At 44.0% G+C, this 20,455-nt stretch overlaps 1 long non-coding RNA gene across 1 annotated transcript; it reads left to right on the forward strand.

Annotated features, from left to right (window-relative positions):
* LOC112409177 (uncharacterized) lies at positions 1–7,334 on the forward strand. The gene is made up of 3 exons (XR_003005112.1): positions 1–60; positions 356–585; positions 3,114–7,334. It is a non-coding gene; the product is annotated as an uncharacterized LOC112409177 (long non-coding RNA).
* The last annotated feature ends 13,121 nt before the right edge of the window (positions 7,335–20,455 follow it).

Consider the following 20,455-nt stretch of genomic DNA (forward strand, 5'->3'; position numbering starts at 1 on the left):
CGGCAGGCGGACTCTCAACCACTGCGCCACCAGGGAAGCCTCAGCATTAAGTTTTTCATTGTAAATATTTTCAGTTTTTTTATCTGCTATATCCTTTTCACTGCAAACTCTATTTCTACTTTCTCTCTTTTTTCTTAATAAATATTGCCAGGGATTTGTCTACATTATTAGTCCTTTTAAAGAAACAGCTTTGGTTGTATTGATAATCTTTATTGTATCTTTGTTTTCTGTTTTCTTAGTTTTTGCTCATACCTTTGTTAGTTCTTTCCTCCTGTTTTCTCGGGGTATATTTTGATGCTAACTTCTTGAATGGGAAATTTAATTCATTAATTTTCTGTGTTTTCTTCTAATATAGGAGCTGAGAAAGCAAATGCAGAGCCTCCACCCCTACCCATTTTCCTGCCACGGGCCCCAACTCCATGTTTCCAGGACTCACTCATGACCTTCTGTACTGACAGCCCCACAGAGGAAGCTGAAGCCAGACTATAACCCAGAGAGTCTGTTCAGCTGATCTCCAAGAAGCGGCAAACCGTCTTCTCCATACACAGCTAGGCTCGCGTTTTAAAGTCCAAAACCCAAAACCAGGTTTGTCAAAAGTGAACACTGTATTAAATACACACACACACATATATATCTACCTATATATGTATGTGTGTGTATATATGTGAAAAAATCATAAAGAAAAGCAAAAGAATGATTAGTTCAAAGGTCAGTACAGCTGTTCCCTCTGGGAAGAAGGGAGGAGACGATGTAAAAGATGCAGGGAGATTAATTGATAGAACAAGTGATTAAATATAAGAGGTAACAGAATCAAGGCCAAAATGAAAGAGTTAATCTTTGAGATAAGCAGGGAAACTTTATTTTCTATAAATAATGATGGGAAGGATGTCTTTTAAAGTTGGGAATGTGAGGGAGAAGATTGAAGAACTTCGCATCAATCATTTCGGGAAAGTGGAATAAAGGTCATCTGCTAATAGGCCAGGGAGCAGTGGGGGGTTGGGTGTCAGGCTCCAGTGTCTGGAACATTTTCTTGCTCAATAAATGTAGGTTGAATAAATGCTGAATACGAGTTTTTAAAATATTGGAATAAACACTGTTGGTCATTTGCTAGGAAGTAAACCATGAAAGAATATAAGAAGAAAAGAATACTTGGACAGCTCTGCAGGTTCAAGTGAGGTTAGGTAGCATGAAACTATTGTAGTAAAGCCAACTGGCAACCCAAGAGCTCTGGAGAAGAAAGAAAATGGTGGGCTTGGGAAGGAAGGAGTAACAAAAGGGATGCATTGTAGGGGGTTAGTAAAAGCATAACAGAAATAGCGAGTCATGGGACCAGGCTGGCTAACAAGGGAAATGAAGCAAGGAGGGAAATGAAACCAGGCGGGGAGGAAGAGAAGGGTTGAGGGACTAAAGTTCCCTCCACTGAAGTTTCTCTACTGGCTCATTCCCATCACCATACAAACTTGCCGTTATTTCTCTCATCTTTAAACCAAACCAAACAAAGCCCTACTCTTAACCTCAATTCCCCTGTCGGCTTCCGCCCCATTTCTCTGCTCTACTTTGCAGAGGACGTCCTTCAAAGAGTCTCTTATACTCACTGTCTCAAATTTCCCTCCTCCAGTTCTCTCCTAAACCCACTCCAACGAGGCTTCGCTTCACGGACCTCCACTGAACCCACGCTGGTCAAGGTCACCAGTGACCTCCATTTCACTAAATAGAGTGATCAATTCTCAGTTCTCATTTTACCAGAGCTATCAGCAGCATTAGACACAGCTGATCACTTCCTGCTGCCTAAAACAATTTCTTCACTTGGCTTCTAGGGCGCCACACCCTTGGCTTTTCTCCTTTGTCTCTGGCTGCTCATTCCTCTTTTTTGTTGGTCCTCCTCTTTCCCCTGACCTTGCAACCCTGGAGTATCTTAACGCTGAATCCTTGTTCTTTGTCTCTTCACCGTCTATACTCACTCCTCGGCATTACTATCTTGTTCTAAGCCTTTAAATGCCATCTATGCCTTCCAAATCTATATCTCCAGGCCAGAACAGTCTCCTAAAATTCAGACTCATACATCTATCTCCTACTCCACATAATGGATACCTGAAGTTCAGTTTGTCCAGAACTGACCTTCTGACTGTCCCACCCTTCCCTTCCCCTGCATCTGCTCCACCCAGAGTCTTCTACTTCTCAAGTGATGTCAAATCCATCCTTCCATTTGTTCAAACCAAAAGTCTTAGTGTCAGCCTTTACTCCTTTCTCTGACACTGCATGTTCAATCAATTGGCACCTCCTGTAGGTGCTTTCAAAATATATCTAGAATCCAGCCATTTCTCACTACATCTGTTACTGTTACTCTGAGCCATCACATTTCACCTAGGTAAATAGACTACAATATTTAGAATAGTTTTGCCTTGCTTGTACCTTTTCACTTCCCATCAGCTCCCCACAACTGAATCTATTCTCAACATACCAAAGTGGTCCTTTTAAAAGTACATTAGGGACTTCCCTGGTGGCGCAGTGGTTGAGAATCCACCTGCCAATGCAGGGGACACGGGCTCGAGCCCTGGTCCAAGAAGATCCCACGTGCCGCGGAGCAACTAAGCCCGCAGGCTGCAACGAAGACCCAACGCAGCCAAAACTAAATAAATAAAATAAATGAAAAAAAAAAAAGGCACATTAGATCCCACATTCCTCTCTTCTAAAACCTCTAATAGCATTCCATCACACTCAGAGTAAAAGCCAGAGTCCCCCCAGTGGCCTACATCATCCTCCACAATCTGCTCTAAAACTACCCGGCCCGGAGCATCCCACTCTCCTTGTCTCTCACTTTCTCTGCTCTGTCCACTGGACTCCTTGCTCTTCCTAGGACACCCCCAGCCTGCTCCTTACTTCGGGCCTTTGCAGTGGCTCTTCCATGGCCTCAAATGCTCTTCTCCTAGATGACATATGGCTGAAGGCTGACTCCGTCACCACATTCATGTCTTTGCTCAAATGTCAATGTTTGATCTAAAATCACATCAGTGGTATGCTGGTAAACGTTTATCAGCTGCCCGTCTGAGAAAAAGAAGCTGCACTTCGTAAGATCTGCACATTTCCACGGTGCGAATACTTTGCCGTTTCAGGTTACCAACGTGATGTCACTGAACTGATGCTGATGAACATGGAGCTGGAGAAGAGATGCCACAGTCAGCTCCTGGAAGCCGATTTTCCAGAGCACGCATTACCGCCGCCAATTTTCCAGAGCACGCATCACCGCCTTGCATAGCACGTTACCTATCCCCAAGTATTGTGTGTGATCTGCCTCCTTCCCACCATGCCCCCAGGGTTTTTTGTCAGTTGTGTTCTTGACGTCCTGTAAGAGTGATGCGGAGCACAGAGTAGGCTGTCAATACCTCGTTAAATGAATGAACGAATTTCCCAATGAGGGTGATACAGTGCAGATAAGCTAATATTGATTGACTAGGAGAATGTTCAGGCCGAGAGCTGTGGTCAGAGGGCTTTAGGAGGTTGAATAGCAGCCCCTTGTTTTGAAGCTCTATACTTAACTTAAAGAGCATTATTTCAGACTGTTATTATTATGGGTTTGAATAAAAAGAATAATGTGCATTGAAAACTAACAAAGGAATTTATAGGTGTGCACTCATTAAAAAGAGAGAGACAGAATTCTTGATAGTTTTAGGAATTCTTTGCTGTCACTCTTCTTTAAATAATCTGCCCTAGAGACTTTCTTTTATTCAGTGAATGTGTCAGTGTGACACATTCTTCACATCCTGATCCAGGGCTTTGAACATCTGGATTTTTCTCCTCTTGCAAAAGTATGCCCTCTTACAATTTAGAAATTCCGTTTACATTGAAGCTTCAAATAAAACCTTTTTCTTAATATACCACAGAAATCTATTTCTTCTCCATACATTCACTGACATAGGACCATGTCAGTGAGTGTGTCGTTTCTATGAGCTCGAAGACTAATCATTAATTAACCGTGCTGCCTTTCTGAAAGTGGTGTACTGTTCTCACACTTGGATATAATCAGCCTCTGCCTACACTGCCTTCAATCTGAAAGCTACTTAGCCTATTAACAGCAGTCTCAAGCCTTTATAGGCACATTTTCTACAGCAAGTTGTTCTCATTTATCCAGTTTTTTCAAAGGATATCTTCCATGAATGACATAAAGGTTGAGTGCCATTTAATATTCTCCTCTGACACGTTGTTGGATTTGCTGTTTAGGTACAGGGTGGCCAGGATGGGAAATATTGATGTTATACTTACGTTTTTCTACTTAAAATTTAAAAAAACAATTCATGCCCAATGTAAATTTCCAAAATCAGAAATGAAAGGAAGACCGGAATAGAGATGATAAGTGTAAGTGCTGGTTCTTGGCACTGACAATGAGTGCAGACCTCTATAAGTATCTCCCGAAGGACATTATAGTCAAGATCTCCTGGAGAATCATTTTCTGCACTGTTTATTTTGGCCTTGCGAGAGCTGTGGCATGCCGAGTGTGGGCTGCGGTGGGGTGGCTGCCGTCAGCAATGTGGCTGCTGTGAATTCCTTCCCTAACTTGGAATTTTCATCATCCAGGGCTGGCCCACGGCAAGGCCTCCTCAGTGCATCCAGGATGAAGGTCTTGCCCTCTAATGCGCTATCCTGTGCCCTTCGCCCTGATGGTTGCCAGATGTTTCCCTGTGGCTCACTATCCGTCTCACATGTCCCTACCCTGCTAGTCCTGCCTATTGCTTCCTGATAAACTTTCCTTCTCCAAGTAGGGACTCTGCTGATCTGAGCCACGCTGATGACACCCAGGCCACAGCTTCAGTTCTGCCTGACGATTCCATGCTGCCTCTGGCCAGTCACCACCCCAGAATTTGTCTTAGTCACACTAGGGACCAAGCCACAGATGCCACTGGATCAGTCCAAACTGATCCCCCGTGCCCTTGCCTAGGAAAAAACCTTAAGGTCCTTGCGTTAGTAATAAATTCATTCAACAGCTATTAATTTGATCGCCTCATCCTGGCACCTGCCCTCATGAAGCGTATGTGGGAAGTCAGGAGATTAATGGTTAAAAAATAAATTAAACTGTAGAGACTGCTGAATGCTATAAAGCAAATACGGCAAGGAGAAGGTGTAAGTGGGAGAGGGGGGCTCTCAGAGAACATGAGGATGGGAGTCAGGAGTTCAGTTAGAACACAGGGTCCCCAGATTCAAATGCAGTGTGTGCCTTGAAACCAAGAACGACAGCAATTCTCGGTACAGTGAAATCCTGCTGCACATACGTCAGGCTTTTGTTCACGAAAACAGTCAAATGAGAAGATAGAAATGGTGAGAGGTAAAGTACAGTGTAAATGTTAAATTAAGATGAGCAAAGGAACACACTAAATTCTAAGGGGAGACATATACGAAAAACCACAGCTTCAGGTTAGGGATTCTAATGACCAAAGCCTCGCTGGTTCCCCAGGTGAGGTGGATGTAAGCGTACACAACCATCAGAGGCATAACTCTGCCATCACCTGTGTCGGAACAGAATGTGCGTGACGTCTGCTTGCGGCGGGAAGCCGTCCTGCTCCCAGCCCCTAGGCTAGTCTGTAGCACACGTGGTCCTGCTGTATGTCACTTGACTCTGTTGCACTCAGAAACAGGAGCCAGGAGCATGTACCTGATCCTAGGACAGCCGATCCAGAGGCTGACCAGTGGCCTGTGAGCCAACTCAAGGCGATAAGCTCTACGCCAGCAAGGTGCGTGCTCTCTCTTTCTGCTACTAGGAAATATGGTAGCAGGAGGAAAAGCAAGAAAGCAGAGACCGAGAGAGAGGCTGAAGCACATTAACGCTGACCACTGGAGAGACCATCCTTCCTCAGCTGTGGTGAGTAGGTATTAGTAGTATCTGCCCACTCCTCCCCTCCCCTGTCTCCCTGCCAGCCCTTCAGCGGCTCTGACTGACGCCAGCCGCCAGTGTCCTTGTCTCCCAGCCTAAAGGTCTTATTTCCAGAACCTGTAGCAGGCTGGAAGTATGAGTGAATTAGCACCTCTTAGGACCAGTCCTCAATCAGTGGCTCACCGGAGTTGCTCTATAAGTACTACCGCAGCTCAGTCACCTCTTGGCTTGCGTAAAGCTTTAGTCACCCACCGTGATCGTGCTTAATCACACATCCTTTATTGCCTGCCTGCTACTCTATCCTCTTCCTTACTCCCCCCACGAGTATTTCCCGCACTTCCCAAATAAGGTAGTTGCACTTTAATTCTTGTCTAAGACTTACTTCCCTTAGGAGGCAAGAAGATGATTTAGGCCCTGAAGCAACTCAGATCTTGAGCACCAGTTGCCAACTCACTCCTGAAAAGCTGTGGCGGTGTCTTGGTTTTCACTTTTTCCTTTTTTCAGGCAGATCCCTATGCGGCAGGTGTCCTTTACTAGTGACCAGAAGGGCCTAAATTCTCAAGGCAGGAAACAGGTGTCTGGGGAAGGAAGAAGTTGGTGGTTTCTCAGAGATAGAACCATATCCTTCTTTAGGAAGTATTTTTGGTAGCTACTTGTTTCATGCTGGGATGTTCTATCAAAGCAAAGGCAGGCTCCTAGTCAAAATATTTAATTAGGGCTTCACAATGCCCTGTCTTTGTGACTATCCTATGATTTACTGCCATATGAGCATGACAGCATTAAAGATAAGAGGTGACTGTCTAGTACCATCTGTTCATGACACTGTTTTGGGGGAAAAAGCTACTATCCTATGACATTGGGGAATTCTTTGGGAATAATACATGGTTGGTTGTGGAATGCTTATCTAATAGTCACTACTGAAAGAGGGCCGGAGAACCAGGTGATTCTATTATATTCATTCTGAAGAGAAAACTTGTCTCTACAACTTGAATCTAGACCCATTTGTGTGTGTGTGTGTGTGTGCACGCATGCATGTGCGTGCACATGTGTATAGAGAGTGGTTACATTATAATACAGTCATATAATAAATATATAATAAAATGTTAGTTCAGGATTCCAGGGAAAATGCAGAAGACCTTGAAATGGGTAAAAATGACCTCTGAGTGGCTCGTGTAGCCCGCTCTTCCAGCTTATCTCCACCTTTCATGGTCTTTGAGGTATTTTGTACTCTAGGTTGTAGAAAATAATAATAGTGGAAATGACTGGTGTCCACAGAAATGCAAATGAACGGTGTCAGATGTAATTCACCGTCACCTGGTGGATCTTGACCAGTTTTGCAGGCATGTTAAGTTCACCTCAGCTTTTCAGATTGCCTCCATATGTATGGTACTTTGAATTCTCCTTTGAACTAGTTGTAATATCTTACTGGTTCCATCTTTGGTTAATTAGTCAAATAAAATCTTTTACTTGTATTCATTTTATAATAACATAAGAGTCATGATTTTACCCTTTAAAAAATCGCCCTTTGACAACGACATATAGGTAAGGGAAAAAAACCAAGTTGTGCGTTAGCATGAATTGTGAGATCAAGCTTCAAAGTGTAGGGGTTTGTCTGGAAATTGTTGGGAAGTAAGTTGAGAACCAGAGGAACATCTTTAGGGTGAAGACTGTGAGACTCCTCACGGGAAGGTGGCCTGATGTGGAGTTAAGCATGTAGGCCTGGGAATGAAGCAGAGATATGTCCAAGTTCGGATCCTACAACTTACTAGCTTTATGGCTTTGGGCAAAACTCTTAACCCTTCCACACAGCAGTTTTCCTATTTGTAAATCAGCAGTATCTTAGGGTTCTTGAAGGATTCATTGGTGCACCTTACACCTTTCGTTGTGCCCTCACACACGAATATGTGGTAACTAGCTATAACGAAATATATTACCATGTGAACGGTCAGAATGTTACAAGAATAAAAGTGGTTGAGAGTAACATGTGGGAAGGCTCTTCCTGGGCTGGGCCGGTCAGGGCCAGTCATGGCCAAGGAGATGCAGGGGAGCTGTGTGCTGGTGGGCTGAGAGGCGGTGGGCTGGATAGAGGGAAGTCACCAGTTACGAGGTGAGCAGTTGGGAGGCTTTGGAGGAAAATGAAGTAGCCAGTGTTCTTCCTTCCTCTAGAGACGCCAGTACTGGAGCTTCTAACACAGATTGCAAGGTCTATAAAGCCAGACTCCGAATTCAGTCAGAAAAGCCACACAGAGCAGGAAACTGAAAGAGTTCCATGCTTGGGTTTTGCATCAATCCAGAGTTCTTGCCAGGAGACCAGGAGAGGCAAAGATAGGAAGCAGAAGCAGAGCCCGAAGGCTAGACCTAAGAGTTCATGGTGTCAGAATTAGGGGGCTGGTCCAGTCCCTGTCCTGCAGCCACAGGTGAGTGGCAAGTCTTCATCCTTTCATTGTAAACTGTGAGTGTTGGACTCTGATTCCCTAAGGCTCCCCAGCCCAAAGATGAGTAAAAGCGGCATGCACCCCACGCATGCATAAATGTGTACACACACACACACTCACACACACTCACACACAGTGCTTCTGAAAGTGCCAGTGAGGGGCAGCCAAGAGGCAAATTACACCTGATAGGAGCAGCGGTGGCGGCAGCAGCTGACTTTTGAAGCCCAGAGTCAGGGCTCCCGTTGCTCCATTTCTTCTCTTCATAGGGTTTTGGGGAAGCACAGATCACTCACAAAAGAGGAAGGCATGAAAATATAAACAAGAGGCCTCTTACTGAGCAAATGACAGAAGTCCCTAGGACACCATCACTGTTTCACTCCTGGGTGCTTTTTTCATTAGATATATTCACCCTTCTCCTTTGTCTGTCTTTCTTTCATTTACAGAAAGGTTGAAAAATTCACATGCAACAGTCCATACAACCCCCAAAACAGAGTTCTCTGTTTAGCTGGGCAAATCCTCCTCTTAGCCTCCCTTGAAAGTATTTGGGGGAAGGGACATCACCTCGCATCTGCTCTGAGCCTGTTCCACACTGCAGTTGCTTCTCTCGTTCTTACTGGGGCTGCTGGTGACCTTGTTGCTGGTTACTGCCTGGAGCCCCTGGATGGCTGTGCTACTTGGCACACGGATGCCGCCTCTGCATTGTTGTCAGCAGAGAGGTGAATGTGGGACCATGCCCTTTGTATTTCTCCCAACACTGTCACACGGACTGTAAAGACACCTCAAACTCTGGATGGGTTGGGGTAATGGAGAAGGTTGACATTACAGCAAGAAATCTACTTGGAGCTGAACATGGGGTCCAAGTCCCATGATCTGTAATTCTTAGTGCCAGAAATCTCTGAAAACTGATTTAAAATATTTGTACTCACCCATAAAGGCTCTGCTCTCTGACATCACTCTTCGGTTATGTTTGCTGGAACTCTTTCTGGCTTCAAGAAAGAGCATGCTCTCAGAGAGTGTCAGAGTCAACATTAGTGCTAGGAGCTCACATCGGCGGGAATGACTATAGCCCGACTTGGCTATGCACCTGTGAATGAAGCAGTAACATGGTAACAACAAAATAGTTTCCTAGAGACAATGACCCTGATAACATGCTGCCGAGAGAAGTAAAAGAGAAAGAGCCTTTCTCTAGGTGCCTGAGGATTAAGGGCCTTTTTGCTGTAGTATTTTAACTTAAAGCAAAATTTGTTTTCCCCACCAGATAGCCTTCTGCTGGCAGAGGTAAAGGTGTTTATTTCAACCAGCTGTCTCTTACAATCACAGTGAATCTTTCTTGGCAACAAAAGTTCACACTGGAGATTAGTCAAAGATGAGGCTAAAGAATTCACTTAGGGCATAAAGGTCTGTGCCTTGAATGGCAAGTTTAGGAATATAAACTTTGTAATCATGAAGAGGTTTTAAAGTTTTTAAGCAAAGTATACAAATTCAGTCAATTCTCACTATTTTCGGTAGTTATGTTTTATAAAATTGTGGTAACACTGAATTAGTGAAGACGGACCCATTCCTCCTGGGGAAATACAGGGTTAATGAAAATTAATTTCAAAAATTAAGGTGAAAAAATCCAAATGCTTAATATGATTATATAAATGTGGCAGGATAATGGATACTTTTTCCATTTTAAAATAGAAAGTGTATATTAAAGGTGAACTTGATAATAAAAAATATGATTTGGTTAAAAAAATGAAAGAAAAATGTTCATCTATTATAAATGGAAGTTGGTAGCTGTAAGGAGAAAAACACCTAGAGTTAGTATTTGTGGTTTGCCCTCAGCTTTAAAATGCTCTTACTACTTTACTTTTACATGCTGTCACCTTGTCTCTGCATTCTTAGAGCAGGAACATGGATGGCTGGGTAGGTTTCCACATCTTGTTGTGATAAACAAAGGGAACAGCATGGAAATTGTCTTTCCATCGACTACCGCATCTTAAAAGAAAGCGACTACATTGTGCTCAATTTTTTTCCTGTCTGTATTAATTCTAGATATCTTTTTCATTGAACTTGATGGCAAAAATTATTCTATGGTTTTACTTTTTAAAAACTCCATTACTCGCAGTATAATCAATAAAAAGGGCTCCTGTGCTGAGAATACCCACATGGCTGAAAAAAGAAAAAAACATTGTACAGTAACAACAAATGGATTTCAATTGTTTCAGCTTAGATTACTCAAAAGTCCCTTGAAGAGAACGCAAGGATTTTTTTTTTCTCTTTTAAGAGGAAAATGAATGAATGAATGAATGAGGAAGTGAGTGAAGGAAGCTTGCCAATCCTGCTTTCTTCAAAGGAAATGCTTGCCATGTGGAAAGTAAAGATGACAGACAACAGTCGCTCCAGCTGTAGCAAGATAAAAAATGAATACTAATGATTGATTTCAAATTAGCCAGCTCTTTTTCTTTCGCCTGCAGCTGATGCTGAGGGGATACTGGGTCTCAAGAGATTCCTGGAGTTTAGGTGGCTGTCTTTCATCCAATCACCATTAAAAAGAAAAGTCCTTGTTCTGTTCACTTTCAAAAGACTTCATGTTTTTAGCATTTTAATTGTGTTTGTTCACTCCGGTGATGAAACAGATTTTTTTCCCCAGACTGCTTTCCGTCTGGTTGTTTTGTAATCATAAACTATGTTAGAAGTAATTTTTTTTAAAGCCCAAACTCCCATTTTCTATTCTATTTTATGTAGGTCAGCACTTGAATGAAATAATTTTCTGACTTTCTTAGTGCACATTTATTATTTAGGGTGTGTATGTGTGTGTTTAAACATATGCATATATTGTATATAGCTGTCTGCATATACTGGTATACACACATATATAAACACACATACATTGATGTATGGGTATATAATACTGATGTATGCAGATATGTACATACACACACCTCTAGTTTTTTTCTTTTATTTGCCCTTTAAAGATTTTCTGTTATGTTCTTTTAGACTGTGATAGTTTTAGGACTCAGCCTGTGACCTCAGGTGTGTGGCAGGAGGCTGACATCACCAGCCCGGGGAGACGGGGTTTGTTTTGACTACTGTATCAGGAAGGAAAGAGCTGTGTAGATGTGTCCTGGAGAACTCAAGAAGCATGTCTGATGCACTGAAATCGCCTGGGTCAATGGTTAGTTGCTCCCACGGAAGCCAGGAGAGGCAGCGTCCTCCGCACTGTCACTACCCCTTGAGCCAAAGCAGAGAGGACCTCGGGATGCCCCCCTGCTGGGTCTGCCCTCAGTTAGGATGAGCTCACGTCAGAGTGGTTCTTTAAAATCACTCCTGTCTTCGATGCAGTGGGGCTGTGAGGGGGAGCTGGCAGAGGAGCTGGGGTGAAGGATCAGTGTGCAGCCTCCTCTCTGTTCTTTCTAAATCTGCCCACTCAGCCTGAAAGCTCTGCTTTCGGGAAGGATCCTAGGGGCTGGGGACGGTCCTGTGTCTGTCCGTGAGCGACCCAGGTCAGTGCTCCACACTGCCAGCTGGGGAACCCAGAAAGATGCCTCTCTTTCTGCTCTCAGTGGCGGCCAGGTGCTGCCTGGTCCCCGCAGCCACACACCGGGGCCCTGCAGAGCCCCAAGCACCGCTGCTGCCTGGCAAATTTTGCACTTTCGTGCTCCTAGATAAGGACCTGATTAGGTGGACAGCTGTGGCAGCAGGACTCTGAACAGGCTAGGAAGGCCAATCTGGGTCCTGTTTGTACCTATATGTAGTCACATATGAGTACATTTTGGGGGGTGGGGGAAGACCAGAGTGAGAGTGCAAAAGGGGTGCAGGAGGAGGAAAGAATAGGCATCTCTTGCTCCCTGTTATATAACACTCTCCGTGAGACATATATGCTACCCTATGCCGCTTTTGAATTTGGATGCTATTTTAGTGATCACTAAAAAAAAGGATAGTGAAAGAAAAGCTCGCTCCTAAATGCATACCCAAGCTGTCCCTAATTTACAAGACGCTCTGCAGTGACTACAGGAGTCTCCCCTCCTGCCTGCTTCAGAACTGGGCTCCATCACCTATCATCTCTTCAAATCTTCAACTTCCTTACATTTCCAGGCTCCTTTTCCCAGGTGGCTAGCCTACAAATACTTGCAAGAATGCATGCAAGGATCTATCAGGCAAAGGAAAACATTCATTTGAACTTGTGCTACCTCTATCAAGTGCCCCATGCCTCCTTCCTTTTTATACAACTTCTCAAAAGAATAGTTTACACCCACTATCTCTACTCCTTCACCTTAGGTTTGCTCTCAGGGCATTGCAATCTCTCTTCTGAGCTTATTGCTATTGGAAGGCTCTCATTGTTTACCAAAGCCAATCTAATTTTCAATCCAATGGACTCTATCCTTTATCTGTCTGGACCTCTTTGCTGCACTGACATCAGAGCATAAATCTCATCTGGGCAGGGATTTTTGTTGTTTTGTTCTCTACTGTATCCAGAGCATCTGGAACGGTGCCTGGTATGGAGTCTGTGCTCAATAAGTATTTGTTGAATGAATAAACTGACGAGTTCTTTCCCAGGATTCACTGAAGGGTCCACTCATGGGCTTCAGTGACTGGGCACCCTCCTGGCTCTCCTTTCTGACCATCCTTTTTGCTTCCTTCACAGACATTCTTTCTGTGAACATCCCTGCGTGTTGCTATTCCCCAGGGTTTCTTGCTGGTCACCATCTCTTCTCATTCTACATACTCTCTCTGAGGAATTGCATCCACTTTATGTCTTAGTTACCCATGTAAGCTGAGGATTCCCAAATTATATCTTCCGCCATGACATTCCTTTTGAATTTCAGGCTTAAGTATCCAAACGTCCGTTGGTCATCTTTCCTTTGCATTCTATAAAGTGCCTCAAAAATCGACATTTCTAACACCGAATCCTCAGTCTCATCTCCAGATCCACTTCTCCTCTTGATCTCTAGTTTGGAAGCATCCGCGGCCACCTTATCACCAAAGCTAGTGTAAGCGAGGACTTTAGTATGAGCCCCTGCTTGGAGTTAGACATGTCTTGTTTGCATTCGTCAGACTGGAAAGGCGGGTCTGCCTAGGAAACCTGTTTACACAAGGGATTACAACTTCTCTTGGGAAAGGACTCATCCTAAGGGAGGGAGAGATGGACAAATCAGGCTGGCTTGAAATTGCTGAGTATGGGAACTCTGATGGTCATCTGCAACCTCACCACGCCAGGAAAAAGAAAGGAATGCTGAGAAGGGTCCAGGGTAAACAACTGTGGTGCTGGGTTGGAGGCTGAAACTTTCCAGGAGAGGCTCAAAAATGTCAGATATTAAACCTTTGTGCTTCCTCCTGAAGGGTCTTTCTGGGTCTCCCTCTTAGCTTTGACTCTTCCTTTGGATGGTTGTTGACATTCTTGAGTCACCTGCTCACTCTGGGGCTGGTGGAGTACAAGAAGCCAGATCCTTCCTTCTCTTCCCTCCACGTAAAGCAGGGCTGCAAACTCATAGTCCTGCACAGCTCATCAGCTTCAAATAACAGAGTAGCCTCTGCTACTGATAAAGTGCGCTTGCCCCGTCTGTGCTCTGTGTCTGTGGTTCTTGCTTGGAGCCTGCAGTGGAAGCCAATGAAAGATGGGATTCAAGGTTGCAGAGGTATCAATCCTGATGATACAGAGGCACAGCTAAGGCACACCGTGCTGTATCTCAGCTCTGGGCATTTGTTCATGTGCCCTCTGCCCCACCTCTCTTTTTCTTCCCTCTCCCTGCTGACTCCACTTGTTCTAAAAGATGCATTTCAGATGTTCTTCTGGGCATGCTTTCCTCACCCCTGCCTACAACTCCAGTGTTGGACTTATCACATCTTCTTTTACTGATCTGTTAATATGTCTTTCTCCTTCATTGGACTGTGTGAGTATCTTAATAGTAGCAACATTATCTTGTTCATCTTAGATTCTACTGCCTGGTCATAGCAGATAAGCAGTCAATATTAAATGAATAAATGGATGGATGGATAAGTATGTGAATGATGGGTGCTTTTCTGAGGTTCCCCATAGTACCTGACACAACGTGTTATACATATTTTTGGATCATAACTATTACCATCTGATTGACTGAAAACTAGGTTCCAAGATATGCTCATTAAACGAAGCTACAGAACCAAAATAAAAACCAGACTGCTGGTCTTGCTGCCAGTTCTTTCGTATGTCAGGAATATCCCCAGATTTGGCTTAAGTTTGGGGCCAGTTTAGAGGTAGACCCAGACAAAGACAGAAGAGGCAGACTGGTAGAGGGAGTAGCTGCCAGGGTTCCAGCAGAACAAACAGCTCATCAGCCAAGAGCTCTCTCTCAGATGTCAATTTATGCATTTCTCAATTAATGATTAAATTCCTTACTGTCATTCAAAAAGATTGCTTAGTCTGGGTTTATTTTAAACTTTATAAAATGGCTATTATTATGGTTGAAATCTTCCAAGACTTCTTATTTTCACTGAAAACTGCATTGCTAAAATTCATTCATATAACTTCATATAACTATAATTTGTTATTCCATATCATGGCTATATTACAATTTATTTACCCATTTCTTGATGGACATTTGAGGGGTTTTTTTCCTCCAGTTTTCGCTGTTAAAAACGACATTGCTTAGACATGCTTGTGAATCTCTCTATGTGCACATGTACAAAAGTTTACCTTGGATATGCCTAGAAAAAGAGTTGCTAGGTTGTAGGGAATATGATGGTCAACTTATAAGGCACTGCCAAACTGTTTTCAAAGAGCATTGTATAAATTTACTTTCCCATCAGCCATGGATGAAGAATTGTTTGGTCCATTTTCTCCAACATTTAGTGTTTTCATCTCTTTGTTGTTTGTTTTGCATTTCCATGATCACGAATGAAGTTTGAGTCTTTTATGATTTGGGGCCAAATGAAATGCCTTTTCATGTGTTTTGCCCACTTTTCTTTTTCATTACTATCATTTTTATCTTGAATTTAATACTAGTGTACTTGAAGATATATTGACTCAAGAGTAGGAAACCTGGGTCATGGTTAACGTCTGATGATTACTTGCCACATTTTCTTGAGCAGGTCATTTACTCTCTCTGAATCTCCTTGTTCATCTGAAAGTTGGAAAAAATAATACTCATTCTGCATATTTCACCATCTTGTGGTGAGAATCGAATTAGATTAGGTACGTCAAGAGCTTTGTAAACTATAAATTGTTATACAAATATTGAGTATTATAATTGTATCTCATATCATTTATTAAACCCATGGAATAGTGGAGTAAGAACATCGCTTGAGGGCTTCCCTAGGGCTTCCCTAGGGCTTCCCTGGTGGGGCAGTGGTTGAGAGTCCGCCTGCCGATGCATGGGACACGGGTTCGTGCCCCGGTCCGGGAAGATCCCACATGCCGCGGAGCGGCTGGGCCCGTGAACCATGGCTGCTGAGCCTGCACGTCCGGAGCCTGTGTTCCGCAAAGGGAGAGGCCACAGCTGTGAGAGGCCCGCGTACCGCAAAAAAAAAAAAAGAAACACTAACCCTTCTTCATGTGTCTCAGGAGGAAGGGCACTTAGTTATAAGAACTAGTTATAGATCAGTGATTCCTAACTTCTTCTTCAAGATTGAATTAAAAATGTGTTAATTGAGCCATGTAAGGTGCCTGAATGGCACTAGATGCAGCAAGGAACATAAAAGGAATAAGAAATACTACCTTTCCCCCAGAGATGCTTTTCATCTAGTTGAAGAATCAAAACAAATAGTTGCAAAACATTTAGCACACAATTCAAGACAGTGCCTAAATCAAGGGGTAAATAACTCTGGTGGTGTGAACAAAATGAGCAAAGTTAAGGGCCACGATGACCAAAATGGGCCATAGGCAGGGAGTCTGTCAAACTCCTGGGATGGAAAGGAAAGCTCATGATGGGAATAAGTTTAGCAGTTAAGAAGGGCTCCCTTGCAAAGAGAAAATAAGCAGTAAGATGTCAGCTTAATGGTAGAGGAAGCCGGGAGCCATTAGCTGTTTGGAGGCAGAAGGATCAAATGATGAAAGCCGTGTCTAAGGAAGGCTCATTTGTTTCTCATGGGGCAGGTTGTACACTCTAGTTTGCTTGTCAGTCTCCTTTCTCCTAATAGGCAGTATGACATTATATTTAAGAATAATTCTTTTCTGATAAATATTTGGGACAGTTGTAATGCTCCTTGGGATAATTAGAAACACTCTGGGATGTCAGAAACAAGGACTATAAATCCTTCTCTCAGTATTCCCAATTAGATGTAATTGATATGTCCCCATATCTCACCAGCCAGAAAAACAAGAACATTCTTTCTTTAATATCCAAATTGCAATGGAGCCCTACTCATGGACTGCAGGAAGCCCATTTTCCTTCTGAAGTTACCTCTCAATTGGTTTCTGGACATCCTAGAGGAAGGTGTGTAACCTGTTAAATCCTGGCTCTCTGGACCGCCACGAATCTTCTACTCCAGACTGCGTCTAACTTCTCCAGGCTGCTCTGGTTCCCCTGTGCCTGTCGCTCGGAGCAGGGGCTCTGGTTGCTCGCTCTAGTCCTCATGGCCAAGCAAAGTCTGGGCTGTGGTGGGGATAAGCAGACACCCAGCATAAAGAGTAACAGGCACTGCTGCTGCACGGGCACACCTCACGGTTGTGTGCCCAGATCAGTCTCAGAGCGTGCAGAGCATGGGGTATTAAAGGAAACTTCTATCAGGCTTCCACATGGAAGGGCCAGACCAACCCCCACCAAAGAGCATGCCCAGGCATCTTCCTACTTTGGAGTCTAGTCTCAGGAAGAGAAGTTCCTTCCCTCCTCCATCCTAGGCCAACTCACTCCCACACCAAGATGGCTGACAGGGGGACCGTCCATTTTCTTCAGGAAGGCTTAACCTACACACATGCTTAGGCTTCCTCCACGGACCAAGAGGAGGCACGCAGATGCTTCGTTATATGCTAGGACACCTGTGGTCAAACCTGGCGAGGCCTGGTCCATCAGTCCACTCCTCCCCATGACCTTCCTCAGCTTTCAGCTTAAGGTGAAGGGAAGGTCAGGCTGCTTCTCACTCCCTGTGTGACTCCGGTTCACAACGTCTTGTGGGTACATATTTGGGCCCGAAGACACACAGATAACTTTAAGAAACAATAAGAATCTTCGAGGACGGTCCAATCTCAATGCCAGACTTCCTAATATTCTTCTTTAACCCGACCAAGTCTCATGAAATGTACACTGTTTTTATTACTACGCAGGACATTAGCATCTCAAGTTGCAACATCCTCGATTTCACAATAGTTCCACACTTTCCCCAAAACAATGTGTGGTGTTTTTGCTCCATGTAATGGTTGATTTTATATGTCAACTTGACTGGGCTAAGGATGCCCAAATAGCTGTCAAACGTGATTTCTGGGTGGGTCTGTGAGGGTGTCTCCAGAAGAGGTCAGCATTTGGACTGAGTCAAGATCGCCCTCACCAGCGTGGATGGGCATCATCCGATCTGCTGAGGACCTGAACAGAACAGAAAGTCCAAGGAAGCATGAATTCACTCTCTCTCTGCTTGAGCTGAGGCATCCATCTTCTCCTGCCCTTGGATGTTGGACATCGGTGCCCCTGGTTCCCGGCTTTGAGACTCAGACCGGAAAATACACCATCAGCCTCGGGATTCTCAGGCTTTTGGATTCAGTCTGAATCATACCACTGGTTTTCCTGGTTCTCCAGCTTGCAAATGGCAGAGAGACTGTGGGCCTTCTTGTCTTCCATAACCCTGAGAGCCAATTCTGATAATAAATCTCCTCTATATATCTATATCCTACTCGTTCTGTTTCTCTGGAAGACTCTAATACACTCCACATTTGTGAACAAATATAAATGGCCCATTCTACTAATTATTTTCAACGAAAGGAAATGTGAGACATAGAACTGCTAGCAGCTTTAATTGGTGCTCCTTCAGCTTTCAAAAGTAGGTTAAAACCTGGTCTCCACCATGCTCCGTTACATATTTATTGAACTATAAATGTGATTCAACAGCTATTCATTTATTCATTCAACAAATATTTTTAAATGGCTACTGTGTGCCCAGCGCTGCTCTAGACTCTGGAATACAACAGTGAACAAAGCAAAGTCCCTGCCCTCAGGGTGTCTGGTGTTTCATTCTGATGAGGGAAAGAATAAACAAATAAAACTGGAATGTATCAACTGCTCATATTTGCTGAAAAAGAATAAAATGTAGAGTAAAGGGATTGGCTGGGGGAGGATAGTTTCAGAAGGATAAAAAGGGCAGGTTTCTCTGATAAGGATATATTTGAGTCCTGAATCAAGGGAAGTGGTATGACAGAGGCTAACAGCGCTCCAGTATCCTTTACCCTTGTTGTCTTCCGTGATAGCACCTCAGAGTTTTTGCTAAGCAAATGGTTGACATTTGTACTGACTCATTTCCCAGCTTTCCTTGCACCTCTGCATGCCATGGACTAATTTTGGGCCAATTGGATGTGAGAAAAAGTGATGTGTGCAACTTCTGGGTCATCTTTTTAAGGACATTTGCCTTTTTACCGCTAACTGGGAAATGGTGACAACTGGAACAACCTTGGAGACCGCATAGTGAGACGGCTACCATCCCTGCACTTCTACACAGAGAGAAATAACATTCTCTTCTGAATTAAGTGGCTGTGTTTTATTAGAGTAGCTTAGCTTGCAGCTTAGCTAATTCAAAGAAAGAGCCGTGTGGGTATTAGGGAGGCACCTCTCTAAGCAGAGGGAATAGTGTTGGCAAAGGGCTATAAAGTAGGAACTTACAAGGAATGTTGGAGGACAGCAAGGAGGTCAGTGGGGTTGGAGTGAAGTAGTAGGAGATGAAATCAGGAAAGAATCAGAGGACAGCTCATTTTATGCCTTGGAACTTTCATTAGGGCTTAGGATTTTACTCTTGGGAACTATAGATGTACCACTGGAGCAAAAGAATGACATTATGGGCTTCCCTGGTGGCGCAGTGGTTGAGAGTCCGCCTGCCGATGCACGGCACACGGGTTCGTGCCCCAGTCCGGGAAGATCCCACATGCCGCAGAGCGGCTGGGCCCGTGAGCCATGGCCGCTGAGCCTGCGCGTCCGGAGCCTGTGCTCCACAACGGGAGAGGCCGTGGCAGTGAGAGGCCTGCGTACCGCAAAAAAAAAAAAAAAAAAAGAATGACATTATGGGATTTCTGTTTTGAAAAGGTCATTCCGGCTGTTGGGTTGAGAATAGAGCAGGGAAGCAAGGGTGGAAATCCAGAGAGACTAGTTTAGAGGTTATCGCAGTAGTCCCGGCAAGATAGTACTCTTGCTTGGACTAGTGTGCTGGTGGGGGGTGCACTTACAGTGTATTTCTAAAGTAGAGGTGCTTGGATGTGCTGATGGACTGTAAATGAGAGAAAGAAGTCAGGGTGATGAGTATAGAGGGAAAAGGGGTTGACGTGGGCATGAGAAAATCACATGAGGAGGTCTAGGGCTGGAGCAGGCAGTGGGACTTATATTTCCTTTGCTCATGAGCATCGTATGACCACCTTCTTTTTGCATAATTATAATTAATTTTATCTCAGCCTCCACCAATCCAACTTTGCAGATCGAACTCCACCCTCTCTCTCTCCTCTATCTGACCACCTGTCACATCTTCCTGTCTTTAGCCTAAGCGTTATTTAACCCATTCATCCCTTTGGGGAGATATTCAGTGTCAGCAGAAGATAGTGATCCCTGAGTGACATACCTCAATTATTTTCTCTCTCAAAAGCACTTAGGGAAAGAGAAATGAGAACAGGGATATGGAATCAATGTTGAAGATATGCACTGTCACTGGAGAAATGATGGGAGGTTAAAATAATGATGAAGGTCATGAGGGAGGAGAAATCCAAGCCTGGGACTGCGAGAACAAGTGAGAGTTGCACAGTTGGAGACAAGAGCGGGTATCAGTGGTCTCCATGACCATGAGGTGAACCAGAGGTGAGGGGGGAAATAATGACAATCCATGCTGGGGATGAGCAAACAGAAGGATTGACCTCGTCTCTCCTTCATTCATCGGTGGTGCAGTCTTCAGGTGCCCCATAAATTGATGGGATTAAGCAATCTTGAGGAAGTGGCCCCAAGAGAATTGTCACACTTTTCAAGATCTGATTATAAATTAGATTCGAGCTCAGTTGTTCTTATACGAGAGCATGGCA

This window comes from Neophocaena asiaeorientalis, unplaced genomic scaffold (genome assembly GCF_003031525.2).
Source record: "Neophocaena asiaeorientalis asiaeorientalis breed wild unplaced genomic scaffold, Neophocaena_asiaeorientalis_V1.1 scaffold5, whole genome shotgun sequence".
Taxonomy (NCBI): Eukaryota; Metazoa; Chordata; class Mammalia; order Artiodactyla; family Phocoenidae; genus Neophocaena; species Neophocaena asiaeorientalis.